This window comes from Pteropus vampyrus, unplaced genomic scaffold, assembly GCF_000151845.1.
Source record: "Pteropus vampyrus isolate Shadow unplaced genomic scaffold, Pvam_2.0 Scaffold98, whole genome shotgun sequence".
Lineage (NCBI taxonomy): Eukaryota > Metazoa > Chordata > Mammalia > Chiroptera > Pteropodidae > Pteropus > Pteropus vampyrus.
In genome coordinates, this window is record NW_011888879.1 from 342,701 (window position 1) to 360,452 (window position 17,752).

The window sequence follows — 17,752 nt, forward strand, 5'->3', positions numbered from 1 at the left end:
GAAGGGGCCAGGCGTGTCCCGCACGCCCGCACCGCGACCCCCTGGCTGCCCCTCCATATCCTTTGGCACCCCCCTCCACTTTTTCAAGACTTTCCAACCAGAGCACCCCAGACTGAAGCTGTAATATCGGAATGAATGGAAACGGTTGGACTGAGCGGAGCACGCTCACTAAGACACACAACGCCCTGCCCGCCCCGCCCGCCCCGAAGGGGGCTTGGAGAAACCAAGACTCGGGGACGGGAAATGCGGTGCCCGGGAACACCCGGATAATCGGTGCCATCGGGGTTCTCCACACCAGTCCGCCTCCCCCTGGTAACCACTCTGCGGGGTTTGGGCAGTTCTAGAATGTTCAGTGAATTCTGGGGCCACGCTCTTGCTGCTAACCCCACTGGCCCGACTTTCTCTGCTGTTTCTGCCCCCTCCTGCACAGTTTCCATATTTGGCTATTTCAGATTTACTTTCATCGGAACTCAGTTATCTCACTGGGGCAGGCAGGCCTGCTGTAGGCCAGCGCGAAGTTGCCAGCCTGCCCTGCCCAGGCTGCCCCCTGCACGCCCACCCTCCACAGCCCTGGGCCCTGACCCGTGTCCTGTGAGGACAGGCATCTAGTAACAGATTAAATTCAGTAAACATTTATTGGGCACAGGTGCTGCGTGAAAACTGAGCCAGGGCCAGTTCCTTCCTTCAGAGATATTTGCATTTTAAAAGGGATGTGGAAGAAATAAAATGCGAAGAAAACGGTTGAAGTACTTCTGAGAGCAGAACAGCTCTGGACGTGTGTGCGATAATCTCAGGCGAGGAAAGGCTGTGTGGGACTCAAATCTAGAGTGCAGCTGCCTGCTCTGCCTTGTACACGCACGGCGAGAGAGAGAGAGAGAGAGAGAGAGAGAGAGAGAGAGAGAGAAGAGCGAGCAGGAAAGAGAGCAGGAAAGATGGCTATGATATGAAAGTAGAAAGTGTATAGCTAGCCTCTATCAGCGTTTTTATTTTTATCATTTTATTTTGAACTCTGTGGAATGGTTTGGCTCTCAGGTCCTGGAATCTCCTTCTCTGGGTCCTGGATATAGACAGGAGAAAGTTTCCTATCTGAGCCAGACTCCTGGAAAGGGAAGTGATGGAGGAGGTGACTCTCAAGTCCTCTGGGCCAAGGTCTGTGACAGTGAGGATAAGATGGGCAATGTTCCCATCTGCCGGCGAGCATCACCTGAGTGCCCGCTGGCTGTGGGTGGCAGGGCTGAGGAAGGAATGTGCAAAGGAGATGGAGCCCCATCCACTGGAAGCACTAACTGTACCAACTGGGATATTTCGGTGGAGATGATTTGCAGAGTGAGTAGCTGGATGCTTCTGAGTCAGTTCCATCAGGTTAACCATGGGGAAGGCTCATCAACCTTTAGACGAACAGCCTTCTGTGATTATCTCAGATTTACTGGGGAGGACCCTGATGAAAAAATTCCTTGTTCGTAAAGCTTTTTTCCTTTTAAAAACATTTTCTCATTGCTCTTGCCATTTTGTTTTTATTTTCTCCTCTATAACAGCGGTCCCCCACCTTTCTGGCACCAGAGACCAGTGCTCCTATAAGAGCATAATCTAATGCCTAGTGATCCGAGGTGGAGCTGAGGCGGCAATGCCAGTGCTGGGGAGCGGCTGCAAACACAGATGAAATTTCACTGGCTTGCCCACCACTCACCTCCTGCTGTGCGGACCAGTTCCTAACAGGCCTCTGACTGGTACTGGTCCTTGGTCTGCCGCCTGGGGATTTGGGATCCTTGCTCCATAGTATTGTTGTGAGTCAGGCCAGAGCAGGACTGTTCTCCACACCTTCCAGATGGTGAGGGGGCAGCACTCCATGTAATACCCCTCTAGGCTCTGCAGGGTCTCTGGTTCCTCTGCTCCAGGCCCCTCATCCTGGTTTCTCAGAGAGCCAAATCTTCCCGCCTTCTCCTCAGTCTGAGGGGTCAGCATGAGGATCCAGACTCTGATAATGCCTGTATTGTCTGTTCATGGAGACAACATGGAGTAGATTCTCCTGTAGACTGCCCTGGCCACTGCACGAACAGATGCCTACTCTGTTAGCTCTACCCAGCTGAGCACTTCTGCGTTCGGGGCAATTCTGTGTTCCTGTTTGGATCCCGATATCTGGCATACAGTAGGCCTAAACAGATGTTTGCATTGAATTCGTTTGAGATGTGTCTCCCGTGGGCTCTGGCTGAGAGAGGTTGAGCTGCCAGTAGGACTTGCTTGGATCCCAGAAATCAGAATAGTGCTGAACGCTTTACAAATAACCTGTCTCACCTGATGAACTTTTCACTGCCTCCTGAGAGAAAGGAGATGCAAATGCTGTTCCTTCCACATTAGCTCGTTGCAAACTGGGGCTCAGAAGTAACTTGAAAGATCTCACAGCGTGTGGGGACTGGCCAGGACCCCAGCCCAAGTCTGCTAACTGCAATCCCTGTGCTCTTCTCATAGTATTTTGGCTGGAGGGAGCAGGGATTCTAGGCAGGAGGAGGGCGAAGGAACCAGAAAGCCGTCCATCAAAGGCTGCCTGACGCCCTTGTCACTGACTGGGGTTTTTTAAGAGCTGATAGACTGGGGGAAGGAGGAACAGTGGCCGACCCAGTCTCTGAGGAGCTTTTCCTGCCAGGTGGTGGCTTTTCTGCGGTTCTTCTGGGCAGAATCTCTCACCCCAGCAGAGTATATGTAGCAAGTGCGTATCTTTGTATGTCGGAGGTGGAGGAGAACATACCACACAGCAGAAGATGTCTCGGGCTGGCAGGCTTCTGCCACTGCTAAAGCCAGGCTCGAGCCCCAGTCGGTCTGTTGTTTTGCCCAGAGGACATCTGTATTTGGAGGGTCAGACAGCAGTGGCCCATCCAGCCCCCGGGAAGCCCTGTCTCGTGAGGAAGTGGGCTGGAGGAGCAGGGAGGACATAACAGTGAAAATACCTGTCAGTTCTGACAGAAAAATTCAATGCGTGTGCAGGGTCTTCGGGCCCAGTGTTAAAAGACAGAGCCAGTGGGTGTCCCTCCTGGAGAGGGTGTGGGGAGGGGAATCCATCTCACTTACTTTCAGCAGATCCCCAGGTCTCATTTTTTTTTTTTTTTTGTTATGCGCTCCATCAGCTTCTCTCCTCACCGGTTCCGAGCATCCCTGAATGTCCCACACAGCTTTTTCTCTCAGGGAAAAGATGCTCTTCTGACCCGCGAGCAGATACCTTCTGCAGCTGTCCTCCGGGTCCAGCTCCCTGAGCCCTGGGAGACAGTCCCTCCACTGCTGTCTTTCCACGGACTCCTTCCCCTCCCCCAGCGTGCTCGGCCTCCGTGAAACAAGAGGCCCCCATGCTCCCCCAGCGCCTCCCCCTCCCTTCCCTGGCAGGCTTCTGGAAGAGCGGCAGCACTTGCACTTGTGCTGTGCTCCTCGGTCAGCGCCGGGCACCTGCCCTGCTGCTCAGATCGCCCTTTGAAGGCTTCTGGGGCCTGATAATCCTCCCGTCGCCAGCCTGCTCCGCAGCTGTTGCCCATCTCCCTGGAGGGTGCCACGCCACCCCCACTGACGTTCCCTTTCTTGACCTCGAGTTTCTCATCCTCCTCCCGCCGGCTCACAATTCCCGCTGCTCCCCTCCCGAGAGCTCGCTCTGCTCCCAAGGCTTAACCAGCACTCTGAAGGAAAGGCTGATCAAGCTCACCCAGCTCCCTTCTTGGCTGTTTTGATTTCTGATACACAAAATCTGCCCCGTGATAGTTTAGGAGCCCCTTAGACACTTGTCGCAAGCCACCTCTTCCTCTGTGTTCTCCCTCACCCATGCAGAAATCAGTGCTCGCCCTCAGCCACTTCTGTCCTGTCTCCCCGCTGCCGGTCCTGTCACCGGGGCTGCTACCTGAGTTCATGCCCTCCCAGCCCCTTTCCTCTGCTGCCTGGATTGTCATTCGCTCGCTTTCCTGCCCTTCTGTTTTCTCTTCCACACCGCCGCAGAGGGGCGTCCTTCATGCCTGGCCTGATCAAGGCCCACTGCTTTCACTAACGGCATAGTGGAAATAACGTGGTCTTCAGAATCCAGCAGGCCTTGGTTTGACTCTGGATTTAGGACTTGCTGGCAGTAACTGTATGATCTGGGCAAGTTGCCCAATTTCTGTGAGCTTCTGTATTCCCACTGCTAAACAGAGATAGTAATGTCACCCAGTTAGCGCTGCTGGAAGGGTTAAACGAGCCAGTGCCTACACAGGGCCTAGCGTCCGGCAGGTACTCAGTAAATATGGTTTTCTTCTTCCTAGTGTTTGATAGCAAAGTGGGGTCTCTGCGGAGGTGGAAACGTGTGTCTAGCCTGAAGGTATAGAAATTTAAATTAAAAACATACAAGCAAAAGAAGTGACATGTGCCAGGATAGACCATCGTTTAAACGATCCTATTGCTGCCATTTTGCAGTCTTTAGACCAGGCAGACAGACCTCAGGGGCCAAGGGCAGGAGGACATGGAGGGGACACACTGGGACAATCCCTGGCAGACAGAGGACAGAGAGGGCAGGCAGCATCAGATAATGGAGGCCTCGCTCCAGGGGCAGCTTTCAGGGTCAGGATTCCAGTCTTTAGAAGGACTTGTGGGCAGAGCAGCAGGTGCAGCCTTGGAGGGAGAGTAGCACTGGGCAGGGAGGCGCCACGGGGACCAAGCAGAAGAAATAAAATGGGTTTGGGACGCAAAATGCAGGCACTGGCTTCATCACCAGAAGCAGAGCAGTTGCTTTAGCTGCGAAGTCAGAGCAGGGTGAGGAGCGAGGCTGACCTGATGCAAAGCTGCCAGCCGGAGCTCTTCCTTCGTAAGGGGGATGGCTTGGAACAACCGGCTGTGTTCTGAGCCTTCCACCAGCGGGACCGAGGTAGAGGCAGGTGGGCGGGGTGAAGCCAAGCAGGCCCTGAAAGTACTTCTCCTGCCTTCATGAGGTTAGGAATCTGTGGAAGAGGCTGGGCAGGCACCTGTGGCACACACAGCCTAGGAAAACTTACCATGCCTTCTTCTGTGAAAGGCAAAATCGTGTAAAGTGAAGGCTTATGTGCCAAGTAGATAAAGAATAAGAGAAGTGCTTACACAGTTGATTGCAGGAAGCCCTCCTGAGGAGTGAGGAGAGGAGGCGTGGGAGGAATGGACTATGGACAAAGGCATTTCAAAGGGATAAAGAAGGGAGTCCGTAATTGCCCTTAGTACATGGAAAGTAGATTATTTTGGAGCAGCTTGGTTTCCTATACTGAGGTAGTTTATTTGAAAAGCCACTAATTTGGGATGTTGCTTCAACCTCTCAATAGCACTCCCCAGACCTTTCTTAGAAATGTCCGATGCCACATGTTAGCTGTGGGCAGCCAGACGGTAAATTCTTTCAGTCCTTCCTTCATACCGACAGTTCCACATGCATGCCTTCCTGGGGTCTACTTCACCGACACGCCATCTTTCTATTGAGTGACTTCTCGAGCCCCCATCTATCCCACCTCATAACTATAATGCTTGATTTCTCAGCATCAACTCTGTTTATACCACATCGAACAGCTCTGGGCCTTCTACACCTGACTTACCTGTCTTAACTTTCTTCATATCACATCTGCCTAGAATACCTCCTGTTTTAATCTACTAATCCGTGCCCCTCTCATCCTTTTCAAAGAAAACTCAAAATTCATCTCTTATTAGGAAGGCATCTGTGTGGGGGGCCCTGAGACCATGCCCAGGTTTGCTGAGGGTTCAGCATACAGTCTCATATGTCAGTGATTTACTATAGCAAAAGGGTTCACAGCAAAATCAGCAAAGGGAAAAGGTACACGGGGCAAAGTCCAGAGGACATCCCCAGTGAAGTCACATAGGTGACTTAATTCCTGCTTAATTACTCCAGCACTGAATGTGACAAACGTGTGAAATGTTGCCAGCCAGGAAAGCTCATTAGAGACCCAGTGCCTGGGGTGGGAGTGGGGATGAGTCGTGTAGACACTCTCTGCCTAGCATATACCCTGATTCCAGACTTCCAGAAGGAAAGCAGGTGCTCAGCATAAGCCACATTGCTTGCGAACAGTTCGGGTGCACTGAGCCACCCTAAGCAGTTAGGGAGACCTGCCCCAAATCCACCTTCCCAGACATCAGCCAAGAGCCATCCTTGTAAGCAGACCTTTCTAAGGATGGCAGTCTCAGGCCTGCTATGTTAACTGTTTTCTGCACAGCTTCCCTGCGTAACCCCACCTGTCAGAGACTGACTGGTTATGCTGCAGAGAAAATCGCCCCAGGCAAGGAGCCAGAAAACCTGGGTTCAGGCTGAGAATGGCCACCTACTGCTAGGTGACACTTTGAGCCCCTCAGACTCCATTTTCCTCCCTCATTTGGGAAAGGGGAATTGTAATTCTTGTTTGTAGACCTCCAGGGTGACTGTGAGGACCACACGAGATGACATAGTGTGTTTGTCATTCCATCCGTCCCCCTGGGTTGTGCACCCACTGAGGCTAAGGCAGCGAGTGAGCGAGGGAGTGAGCACTGTGGGGCCCGCAGAGGGAAGTGTGAAGTCACGGCTTTGGCGGGAGACAAGCCTGAGACTGGATCCTCACCCAGCACTTACCAGCTTTGGTCCCTTGAACACATTATGTAATTCCCCTGAGCTTCAGGACCCGATCTGTAGAATGTGAACAGGGATAATAAAGCTCGTCCCCGTACGTCACTGGGTCGCTGTGCAGAGTAAGTGGAACGGCCCACGTAAAGCTCCCCTCCGGGGTCCCCTCCGGGCACATGGCAGGCACCCAGGGTGGCAGCTATTAATTTACTCAGGCATTTGCGCCCTTGCTCTGTGCCAGCACCTGGAAAAAGATAGGCACCGTCCCTTTTGTTTGCTGGCACAGACCAATATGGAACAGATAATTACATAACAAGTGAATTGTAATTGTAAGTGCTAGGAAGGAGTAGAGGGTGACAACAGGGCATGTGATGAGGAAGGGGGAACCCTAGCTGCTGAGGAGACACGTGAGGGCTTAACCGAATGCGAATGCGGGATGCTTGAGCTGGGCTCAGTGAGAAGTGGGGAAGAGTGAGGAGAGGAGGTTTCCAGCGGAGACAACTGCTTGAGCCAAGGGAGACCAGCCTCAGGGCAAAAGCTGTAAGGAGGGGGCTTCTGCGCTTGTCTGAGGAATGGGGAAAAGACCAGAGAGGCTGGAGAGTAGGGGCTGGGGAGGGAGGGAGCTCACAGAGGACCCCGGAGATGTGGGCAGGTCAGGGATTTTGGAACTGTGAGAGCAATGGGAGGCTGTGAAAAGATTGTGTGACAACAGTTTAGCATTTTCAAAAGCTCAGTCTGGCAGCTGTGCAAAGAATGCTTTGGAGGAGCAAGTGGGCGAGGGGAGACCAGTTATTGGAGGGGTGATGAGAGAGGATCAACTATAGGAGGGGAGACCAGCTGTAGGAGGCCGTTGCTGTGGCCCAGGTGAGAACGGATGGCGGCTCCATCTGGGTTGGTTGTGGGGGTGGAGAAATAAGTGGGATGTGTCTGTGAGGTCCATTCAGGGGGCCTCAGTGACCGATTGGATGTGGGGGAGGAGAGAGAAGGCATCTACAGGAATGATGCCAGTTGTCTGGTGACAATAGCAAGTTAAAGGGTGAGTCTTCGCCAAGAGGGAGCTCTGGAGAGAGAGCAGCTTAGGAGAGGGCGGATGCATTCAGTTTCGTGTGTGCTGGCTTTGGAGAGCCTGCGAGGCAGTCAGAAGGAGACACTAGGTAGGCAGAAGCACATGTGAGTCTAGACGCAGGGGAGAGAGAGCTCTGAGAGTTGTGCTTACATGGTTTTTGAGGCCAGGACAGTGTGGTTTCAGGAAAGCTAGAGTGAAAGAGTGTTTTAAAGTGTGTGTTTTCAGGGACAGGGGTGTGGAGGGAGCCAGCAGTGTCTGATGTTGCAGGAAGGCCAGGTAAGATGAAGACTGAAAATTGACCGTTGGCGTTAGCGACCCAGAAGCTACAGGGACCTTGCTGAGGACAGTGGGTGGCTTGGTGGATTGTAAGCCAGGTTGAAGTGGGCGGAGGACTGGATTGAAGAGGCCAGTGCCGATAGTCACTCCATTCATTGTGTGAGAGTGAGGGTAAGTCAAGAATTTTGGCTGTGAGAGGGAAGAAAGCTCGCATTTTAGAGAAATGTGAGAGCGAGAATGTTTTGTGTTGCTTTACTCTTAGGACAGATTCGTGGCGATTGTTTGAGAGCTGATGAAAGAAGCCAGCTGGAAGGGAGAGCTTGTCAATGAAGCAGGTGGGGCGGGTGACAATCGACATCGAAAGACCCCTAAGGAGGCAGGACTCCAGGACAGGTGGAGAGTCTGGCCTAGTTCAGAGGTCACCTTTGCCGTGGCCCTGGGAGGAAAGGGGCAGAGCAGGGCCCCGTGCGGGGAGACGTGCAGGTCTGGTGGCAGGAAGTGGAAGCAGTTCCGGTCTGAAGACTTCTATTTTTTCTGTGCAGTAGGAAGTGAAGTTTGCTGGTAAGACTGGCGGGGAGTGGTCAAGGTTTGTGAAGAAGAGAAAGGTTTGAAAGAAATAGCGAAAACAACAGAGTGAGCTGAAAGGGAAAACCTGGCCCTGTCCTCTCTTATCCATTCACATGATAAAACCGGCAGAAAAGGACAAATGAGATCTGAGGTCTTTAGCACCTTACGAGGCACCTGTGTGAGAGCCTCTTACATGCTTATTGAATTGAATTGGCCTTTTTAAAAATCCTTCTCGGGTACCTGGCTCCCCACTATGGCACCTCCCCAGGGGCCGTTTCACAAGAGTAAGGAGCAGTGCTCAAGCCCCACTCTTCCACCCCAAGGGCTAGACCCTCCTCCACCTTCCACCCCCCACTGACCGCCCCTCCCCAGGTAAGCCATCATTACCAGCTTTGTCCTTGGTAGCTGTAACTGGTAGAATTTCAGGACTTCTCAAACAGTTGAGATGAAAAGATCTAGGCACTGGGAAGCATGCTCGGTGGGAGAGAGGTTGTCCTGCTTTCTGCAGAAGTACCATAAGGCAGTCGTTCATCTTTCCATAAATTCTTGAGCACCTCTCATGTGCTCAGTTCTAAGGGCTGGTACCGAAGAAACATCACGACCCTCATGGGGCTTGTGTTCGGGACGGGGCAGACAGGCAGTAAAGAAGGAAACGTAGAAGATGCTAGATGCTAATAGGTGCTTTGGAGGAAAATACAGCCAGTGATGGGGCGACCAGGGATGTTGTGTTTTCATGTGGGTGAGCAAAGGCCTTGCTTGTCAGGCCGTATTTCAGCACATACCCGAAGTGAGGGAACAAGCCATCCAGGTGTCAGGGAGAAGAGCGTTCTAGGCAGGGGGAATAGAAAGCAGAAGCCTCTTCTACTAGTCAAGAAAAAGCAAGGCCGGTGTGGCTGCAGTGCATAAACAGGGGGAAAGGGCTAGGAAATGAGGACAGGGAGGACGGAGGCCAGATCACATGGGACTCTCAGGACGCTGGCTTTGCCCTGAGTACATGGGGCCATTGGAGCAGAGGACGGGCATGTCCGACTTCTGTTTTTAAAAGGATCGCTCTGGCTGCTGGGTTGTGAATAGACCGGAAGAAGCAGAAGCAGAGGCGGGGAACCAGCTAGGAGAGTAATGCTGTAACCAGTGTCGAGATGACTGGGCTTTGACCAGGATGGTTCTGCTGGTGGTGGTGACCAGTGGTTAGACATGCTCGGGGGAAGAGCCGATAGGATTTGGTGTGCGATAGAGAGTAAGCCAAGGAGAACGCCAAAGTTTTCGGTCCAAGCAACAGTGTGCTCGGTGGCACCATTTCATTGACAGGGAGGAAGGCTGTGGGAGGGGCAGGTGGGCCAGGATAGATGTGTTACCTTGAGCAAACATGGCAGTTGGAATGACTCTAGTTCAGGGTGGAGGTCCCACCTGCAAATAGAAGTCAGGGTACTGTCAGCCTCAGATGGCACTTAAGGCAGGAACCAAGATCAGCTCACCAAGAAAATGAGTGTAAATAGGAAAGACCAGCCTGACCACTCTGAGAGATGGGGAAAGAAGGAGTGGCCAGTGAGGAGAGGGTGACCCAGAAGCCAGCACGATGGCCTGGCTCGGTGCTTCTTGCACAGACTACAGAATCTAGCCTGGACACTTGTTAAAAAGCAGGTTTCTAGTTGCTGCTGAGAGATCCCAATTCTGAAACATATTGATTAGGGTAGGCTAAGTTATTGTAACAAATAGGCCCCCCAAACAGAGATGTGTTTCTCTAGGGTAAAGTGTCCAAGCCATAATTTTTGTCATGCTTCAGGACACATTCTTAGGACCCAACCTCTCTGGAAACCGTTTCTGTATTTTGTGCATAGGCGTGATTCCCTGCTGGAAATCCCTTGGGAATGGGAACTCTCTGGTAATGTGGGGTCCTGGCCCACTCCACCCACGTCCCACAACAGAATGAGATGCAGGCCTCTGCATGCAGCAGGCTCGAAATAAATTCCGGCTAGGACTGAAGGATGGACGTGTGCGGATATTAAGTGCTTATTTATGTGTTAGGCACTGTATGCTAATCATTTACATTGTAACCCCAAGCTTAGAGGCAGGTACGATTATTGTCTCATTTTCCAGCTGAGGAGATGACACAGGTAAGTGAATGGCAGAAGGAACTGGACCTTAGAGGCCTGGTTCCAGAGCTCGTCTGTGGGCTGTACTGCCTCTCATCAAGACCACCCTTTTCATGCCAGTTGGGATGTGGTAATTTTCCCCTAGTCATGACATAGACTGGACTTGAAGTCAGAAAGTCTAGAGTCAAGTTCCTGCCCTACCACGTGCTTGCCGTGTGATTGGGGGCAAGTTGCTTGACAACTCGGGGCCTCAGGTACCTCATTGGAAATATAACGATGATAATATTGCCACAGGGTTCGTGTGAGGACTCGGTGTGAGGTTGTATGTAAAAATACAAACTGTAAAGTACTAGTATGTGTAAGGTGGTATCATCGTCGTCGTCGTCGTCGTCATCATCATCATCATCATCATCATCATCTTGAAAAATCAAACTGTGGAACCCCTAAGATTACCCAAAAGAGCTGCCTGAGGGCTGTAGATTGTAGGAAACCCAACAGAACTTGCTTCAACCAGAACAGTTCCTATGTACTGATGTTTCTGCATGAAATTTGTTTTTTTAAAAACAGTGAAACTCTTAGCTAGTTGATCCCTTAGGTCTTTCCGCAGCTGCCTGCCCCGATTGTAGGGGAAAGCCACCCTCCCATTCTTCCTGCTCCTCCTGGGTCCTCGCCCTGGACTCCCCTTCTGCTTTCCCTCTTCCATTGTCCTGATAGGCTCGTCAGCCCCAAGAGCCCAACGTCCAGCATTGTACCGAGGCGCTGCCACGTTCCGTGATCTGGACCACAGCATGGCCGCCCATATGCGGGCTGGACATCCGCGGCACGCCTGGGTGGCGGACTTCAGGAAGCGTCTCTCCTCAGGGCGGGAGTGAGAATGCCGCCTCTGCTCCCATTGCTTCCTCCCTGGGCCAGGGCCAGAGCAGGCCTCACCACTGGTCAGGAGGGGAATGCCCATTCAGCCTCCCACAGAACATCGGCTCATGCCTGAGCCGCAGACTCTGCAGCAGCTGACAGTAGACAGTATGTCATATGTTTGTGGTCAGCCATGGAGATATGAACCTAACTCAGAGGTAGCTGTGCATGAGCATTTGTGGAAAGATGAGGCACAGCTAGGATGATGTGGACTTTGGAAGCTAAAAGTCACCAGAAAGTCAAGCCAAGATTTCTGCATCCTCCTTGGCATGTCCCTTCTGTAGCCTGTCTAGGGTGGTCTCAGGTCTCTACCCTTTTCTCAGAGCACCCTTAGGCCATGGTGGGGGGGGGGGGCCCGGCGAAGGGCCTACCCAGTCTTCCTTAAAAATGCTTCAGAATTCCAAGCTAAATCCAAACAGTGGCCTGTTAGCCGTGTATCCAAGCTCCCAAGATACTCTGATGCGGAGCCCCAGGACCCTCCGTTGCTTTCCAAGTGCGTTGCTTTGTCTGTCTGTGTGTGTGTGTGTCTGTCTTTCTATGTGAGAACATAGGGTGACCAGGAAGGGAGATGGGGGAGGGAACCATGAGTCTGAGATGATGGTGATGAAATGGGGATCCTGCCTGCATTCAGATTCAGAAATGCAATCTGGCTGGGGTGAGGGAGCCTTTCAATGAGGACCAGTGGGAATTGTGGCAAGAACCAAGGGCAGAGGGCTGACCCGGCCTCAGGAGAGCCCCTGGGAGAGCCTCCTAGAGATGTGGTCATGGTGGGAGGAACAGTGCAGTGTCCCCGGGGCCAAAAGATCAGGGACTTTCAAGAAGGAAGTATGAAATGCCACATAAAAGGCAGGGGGCAACGATTTAGGAGAGACTAATTGGCAAGCCTGATTACACAATTACAGTTTAGAACATCAAACTAATGTAAAATGCTTTTTCAAACTATATAGGGCCTCACATACACACACCCCAACACCCAGATGATTTGGGCCCCCCAGCTTGTTCATGGGCAGAGTGCACATAAACTTGGGAGAGCAGGGAAGGCTGCAGGGAGGTGCCAGTGGCATCTGATGAGGGACAGGTCGGCAGGCACTGCTCTCTCTGGAGCCAGGAGTGGAAGGCAGGGGATGGGAGAAGGTGGCCAGTGGGCATGTTGCAGGGCTGAGGATGGTGAGGAATCCGGCCCACTGTTCAATTTGTTTCCCCATCAGTGTCTGCATGTGTTAGGTTCTCAGCAAAGGAATTAGGGACGAACTGAATGAATAAATGTCCAGTGGGAGATAGTCCAGTATAACCATGAATTCAAAATAACGCACTGGGTGAAGTGAGAAAGAAAAAGCATTTACAGGATAAAACAGAGAAATGAGAAAAATGGCAACAGAGAGGCAGCTCTGGGTAGAGGAAGAGCAGGTAGCTCAGCTAAGGTCCCAGATGAGGGTGAGCAGCCTGTGTTGGGGGGTGGCATCTGGAAAAAACATGGAAAGATGTGTAGCTTGTGCATACAAGTGAAGGTGACTCAGCAATGTACTGTGCCCACCCACAGGGTTACAGCCGTGGGGGAGGGGAGAATGGGGGGACCTGGGGAGGTGTGGGGCTCACAGAACTCTGCTCTGTGATCAGACCATATCTAGTCATCGCTTTCACCCCCGGGCCCAGACCAGGGGATGAGGGTGGGAATTTGGGATACAGAAAAAGCGAAGTCCATTTGTAGCAAACAGGTGAGTGAGGAAACACAGGACGGCCTGGAAAGAACATTGGAAGGAAGTGGGAATATTTGACTGGTCTCCAGGGGGCCTAGGCAGTTGTCTTCTCACTCAAAGGGGTGTCTTCAGGGACAGGGACAGGCTTTCTCCTGGAGGCCCCAAACAACTCCCGACTTCCCTCCCTTTGCCCTCGCTTGCCCTTTCTGGGTGAACGGAGCCACCTCTGCCGAGGCATCGGGGCCCAAATCCCAGAGTCAGCATCAACTCCTCCCCACCTCGAGGCCTCATTTCAGTCACCAAGTCCTCTTGATTCTACTGTGAAAATGTGTCCTAAACTCTGCCAGCTTGCTGCATGACCCCGCTGCCACCATAGTCCATGCTCGTGCCATCTCTCCCTGACCAGGATGGACATCAGCCTCCTAACTGCCCGCTGCCCCTGGCCCCCCACAGCCCGTTCTCATTCAGCGTCCAGAATGGTCTCTTTAGATTCCAAAGCAGACAGTGTCATTGGCTCCTTACAACCCCTGTGCTGCTTCCCATCGCTCTGCGCTTAGAATAAACACAAACTCCTTCCCATGGGCCCCAGACCCCTGCGGTCTGGCTCCTGCCCTGACTCCTACAGCCCCGCCTCTTGTCCCTGACACCTAGGCCACAGAAACCTTCCGTTTCTCAAACACAGCAAGCCCTTTCCCAGAACCGATTGTTGACCTTGCTGTCCCCTCTGCCTGGAACATCCTTCCTGCCACTCCTCAAAACTTGCTCCTTCTCATCCTTCTGGTAGCTATTCAAGTGTCACCTCCTCCATGAAGCCTTCCAGTCGACAGCGGCTGCCCCTGTTTCTTCAGCTCAACATCCTGTTATTGTTTTCAAAGAACTTATCACCACCTGTAATTACCTCTTTCGTGACTCCCTTGTCTCCTCCATTGGGTCGTGAGCCCCACAGAGGCAGGCTTGGACCATCTCTGTCTTGTTCCTCCCTGGAGCCTGATACTGTGCCTGGCATATAAGGCGGCCAGGTTATTCTCAGAGTGGGGGATGCTGATGGAGGGGCACTGGGGCAAATGCATAATAATAATAATAATAATAATAATAATAATAATAATAATAGCCCTCATAGCATTTACTGTGTGCCACCGTTATAAGCTCTTCACGCATTGGGTGGGGGTGAGGATCAGCAAACTTTTTCTGTAGAGAAGCAGTTAATGAATAGTTTAGGCTTCATGGGCCATATGGTCTGTGGTCCCCCTAATTCAGCTCTGCCGTGGTAGCGCAAAAACAACCCCTAGACGATTTGTAAACAAATGCGCGTGGCTGTGTTCTGATAAAACTTTATTTACAAAAACAAGTGGCAGACTGGACAACCCCCAACGTATGATATTAACTTATTTAATCTTCAAAAATTCTGTGCGGTAAGTACTATTATCATTGTCACCATTTTACAGATGAAGAAACTGTGAAATGGTGACAGTGATGGAGAGACTAAGTGGCTATTTAGCACTAGAACCAGGATTTGAGCCCAGGCTGGTCTGGTCTGCTCCAGAGTCCATGCTGGTAACCACCACACCACACGGCTCTTGGCCGACCTTGGAGAGGCAGGGAGAAACCCCAGTTCCTCCTTCTCCCCTGAGGACCTCCACTGCTTCCTGGCCCTAGGCCCTCTCCGAGTTTCCTCCTTTGGAAAATGGGGACGATAATAATAATATATCCATCATGTGGTTGCTGTCAGGATGAAAATGCGACAGTGCATGCAGATCAGCTGTCTCTGAGCCCAGACACAGCCTCATAACTGTAATCCTGACCCGTATGCAGGTCCAGCGTTCACATCTTTTCATGTCTCCCCCTGCCCTCTGTCTGCCTCGCTCACATTTCTCCTAGGTTGTTTTCATGGCCCTGCTTCCAACAGCCCTTTTCCACTGAAGCCTCATATTAATCCTAAGTTTCCCTTCTTATTTATCAAACATTGATTGAGTTCTGTGTGCCAGGCAGAGGGCTAGCTCCGAGGATCCAGGGACTAATGAGGGCAGCCCCTCCCTTGAGGAACTCGCCAAGCTGACCTCAGATGGCAGTGGGGACTGTGACAGAGTTGGAGCTGAGGGTCGGGGCTGAGAGTGCTGAAGCCAAAGCTCCCTAAAGAGGAAGAAGTTCCTGTGTGGAAGGATGAGTAGTGTTTTATTTTTTTTCCTCTTGGTCTAAGTTCTGAGAGCAAACCTAAAAGGTCTCCTGCAGCCTCACTTGGAGCCAGGTGGACTCTGGATGGTCCTGAGCAGGAGAGCTCCACTCAAGGCTCCCCGACCAGTAAGACTGGCGTGAAGGCAGTGGCGGCCGCGGGGCCCAGGAGCTGGGTGAGGAAGCCCTTCAGTCCTTGAACCCCCTTCTCCTGCCCAACAGTGTTTTACTACACTCCCAGGCAATGAGGAACCAGAGGTTTTCTGACAACTTGGAGAAAAATCACACTTCTCTTCAAAGGAATTAAAATCGTAGCCACATCACTCTGTCCTGTGTCCAAGAAAACCCTCTTCTGTGAAAGTATAAGGAAAAGAAAAGAAAACACCTTAGTTCTGCCTCTGAGACACCAAACCAGCTGTTCTATGGACCGGACAGTGGGTGGGTGAGCTGTCGTCACATTCCGTCTGGCTTTTGTGGTGTCACCTGGTTCCCGCATGGTCTGCCCACCACGTTAGGCTTGATGGAAAATATCCTCATTACTTCCCCATTTCTCCAAGGCCCTTCCTCATCGTCTCACCTGCATGGTTAAAGGTTAATGAAAATAAAACCAGTTTCTCCCAGAGGCCCCATAGTGGTTGTGTTGTGGTGGTTGTGTTAAGCCGTGGGAGCAGCGCAGGTCAGGGGTGGAGCCGAGGCCCAGCTGTTGTCTTGAGGGGCTTATTTCTTCAGAGGAAAGACCTGCCTTGAGCTTCAAGCCCATCTCGGCTCCCCCTCCTGTCATGCGGATAACGCATAAGATAAAGTGCTTTTCTTCTTCTTCCTCTTCTGCTGCCTACGCCTCCTCTTCGTCTTCTTCTTCTTCTTTTTTTTTTTTTTTTTAATTTCTTGGTAGTAACTGTTCTTCCTGGAAGAGCAGAATCTCAGAATTCAAGGGCCAGAGGCAACCTCGAGGGAGGGAACTGCCCGTCCTAGCAGGTGAGTGGCTGGTACCCGAGCAGGGCTGTTCTCTTTTTGATGCTGCCCAAGGCAGAGTCTCCGTGGGTCACTGCACCTTGGGATTTGACGTTAACTTTTCCTAAGTGCTAACCACAATATCTCCTTCTTTAATTTAAGCCCAGAACCCTTCGTTGGGTCTTGGGTGGGTTTGGGGAATAACGTATTTGCACCCGGCCGTATTAGCACATTGACTCCTTGTGCTCCTAGCAAGGCCTGAGCAGAGCTGAGAGGGTGGTTGGCTTCCAGCAGCCCGTCTTCTGACGGCCAGCTTCACTGGGCAGTGGTGTGTTGTTGCCCCTCAGTTGCCCATGACTCAAGAACCATCCTGGGGCACTTGGCCTTTGTGCCCCCACCTTATCACCCGGGCCCTGTAAGTTTCACCTCCCAGAGCAAGCCGTCTCTCTGGCCTCTGCATCTCTCAGTGCCCTTCCTTGCAGAGGAGGCTGGGGAGAGGCTGGAGGCCTCTCCACTGTACTCGGATGCCTCCCAGGCACCGCCATGCATTTCAGAGCCCCTGGACTCAGTCATGAGCAGTAGGGATCTCAGGCCTAGTGATGGGGGGAAGGTCACACGCCAGGATGGATGGAGGTTACTTGAGGGGAAGCAGTGCCGATTAAATCCCAAATAGGGTGTCACGTAAGGGCTGTGCTGTAGCAGTGGGTGTGGGTAGAAGGACCAGACAGCAGCCTTCAGTACTGGCTTCAAGGAGTTTTCCCGTTGCTGTCCCCCTGGATGTCTTATGGATCTTATTTTCTTGACATGGATCTAAACCTATTATGTCAAATATGGTAGTCACGAAAATGACTACCAAATTACTCATAAAGTGAAAAAAAAAATTTATGCCCTTGGCAGTTTTAACATAATCATTGATACCACGAAGGAAACGTGGCCTTTCCTGGGAATCATGTAATTTATTCTGGAAGAGATGTTAGATGTCACCCTCATCAAGACTGTCCCCAAGGCCCCCCCACCTGGATATGTCTCCTACCCACATCCTTCACTTCCTCTGCTCCTGTCCCTCGTCCGCTCCCATATTGCCATCGCTTACCCAGTCTTCCAGCCGGAACCCGGAAGTCACCCTCCACTGGCCTCTCCCTCAGCCCTTCCATCAAAGCCATTTCTAAATCTATGCATTTTGCCTCAGAAACGCCTCACGCTCATGGCTTCTGCTGGCCACCGCCTTAGATGGGGCTGCCGTCATTGTCCTCCTTAGGTCTGTTGTGGTAGCCTCTTCCCCTCAACCCCCTGTGTGGACCTGTCCTCTCTGTTTATCATCCCTGAAAAGATCAAAACCACGGGGTGGAGCTTGCAGTTCCTGACTGCAGCGATGACTGTGGCTACCTTCAGGGCTCTTCTGCATGAGCCCCGCCCATCCACACTCGCATCTCAAAGAACCTTTAAGGTATTT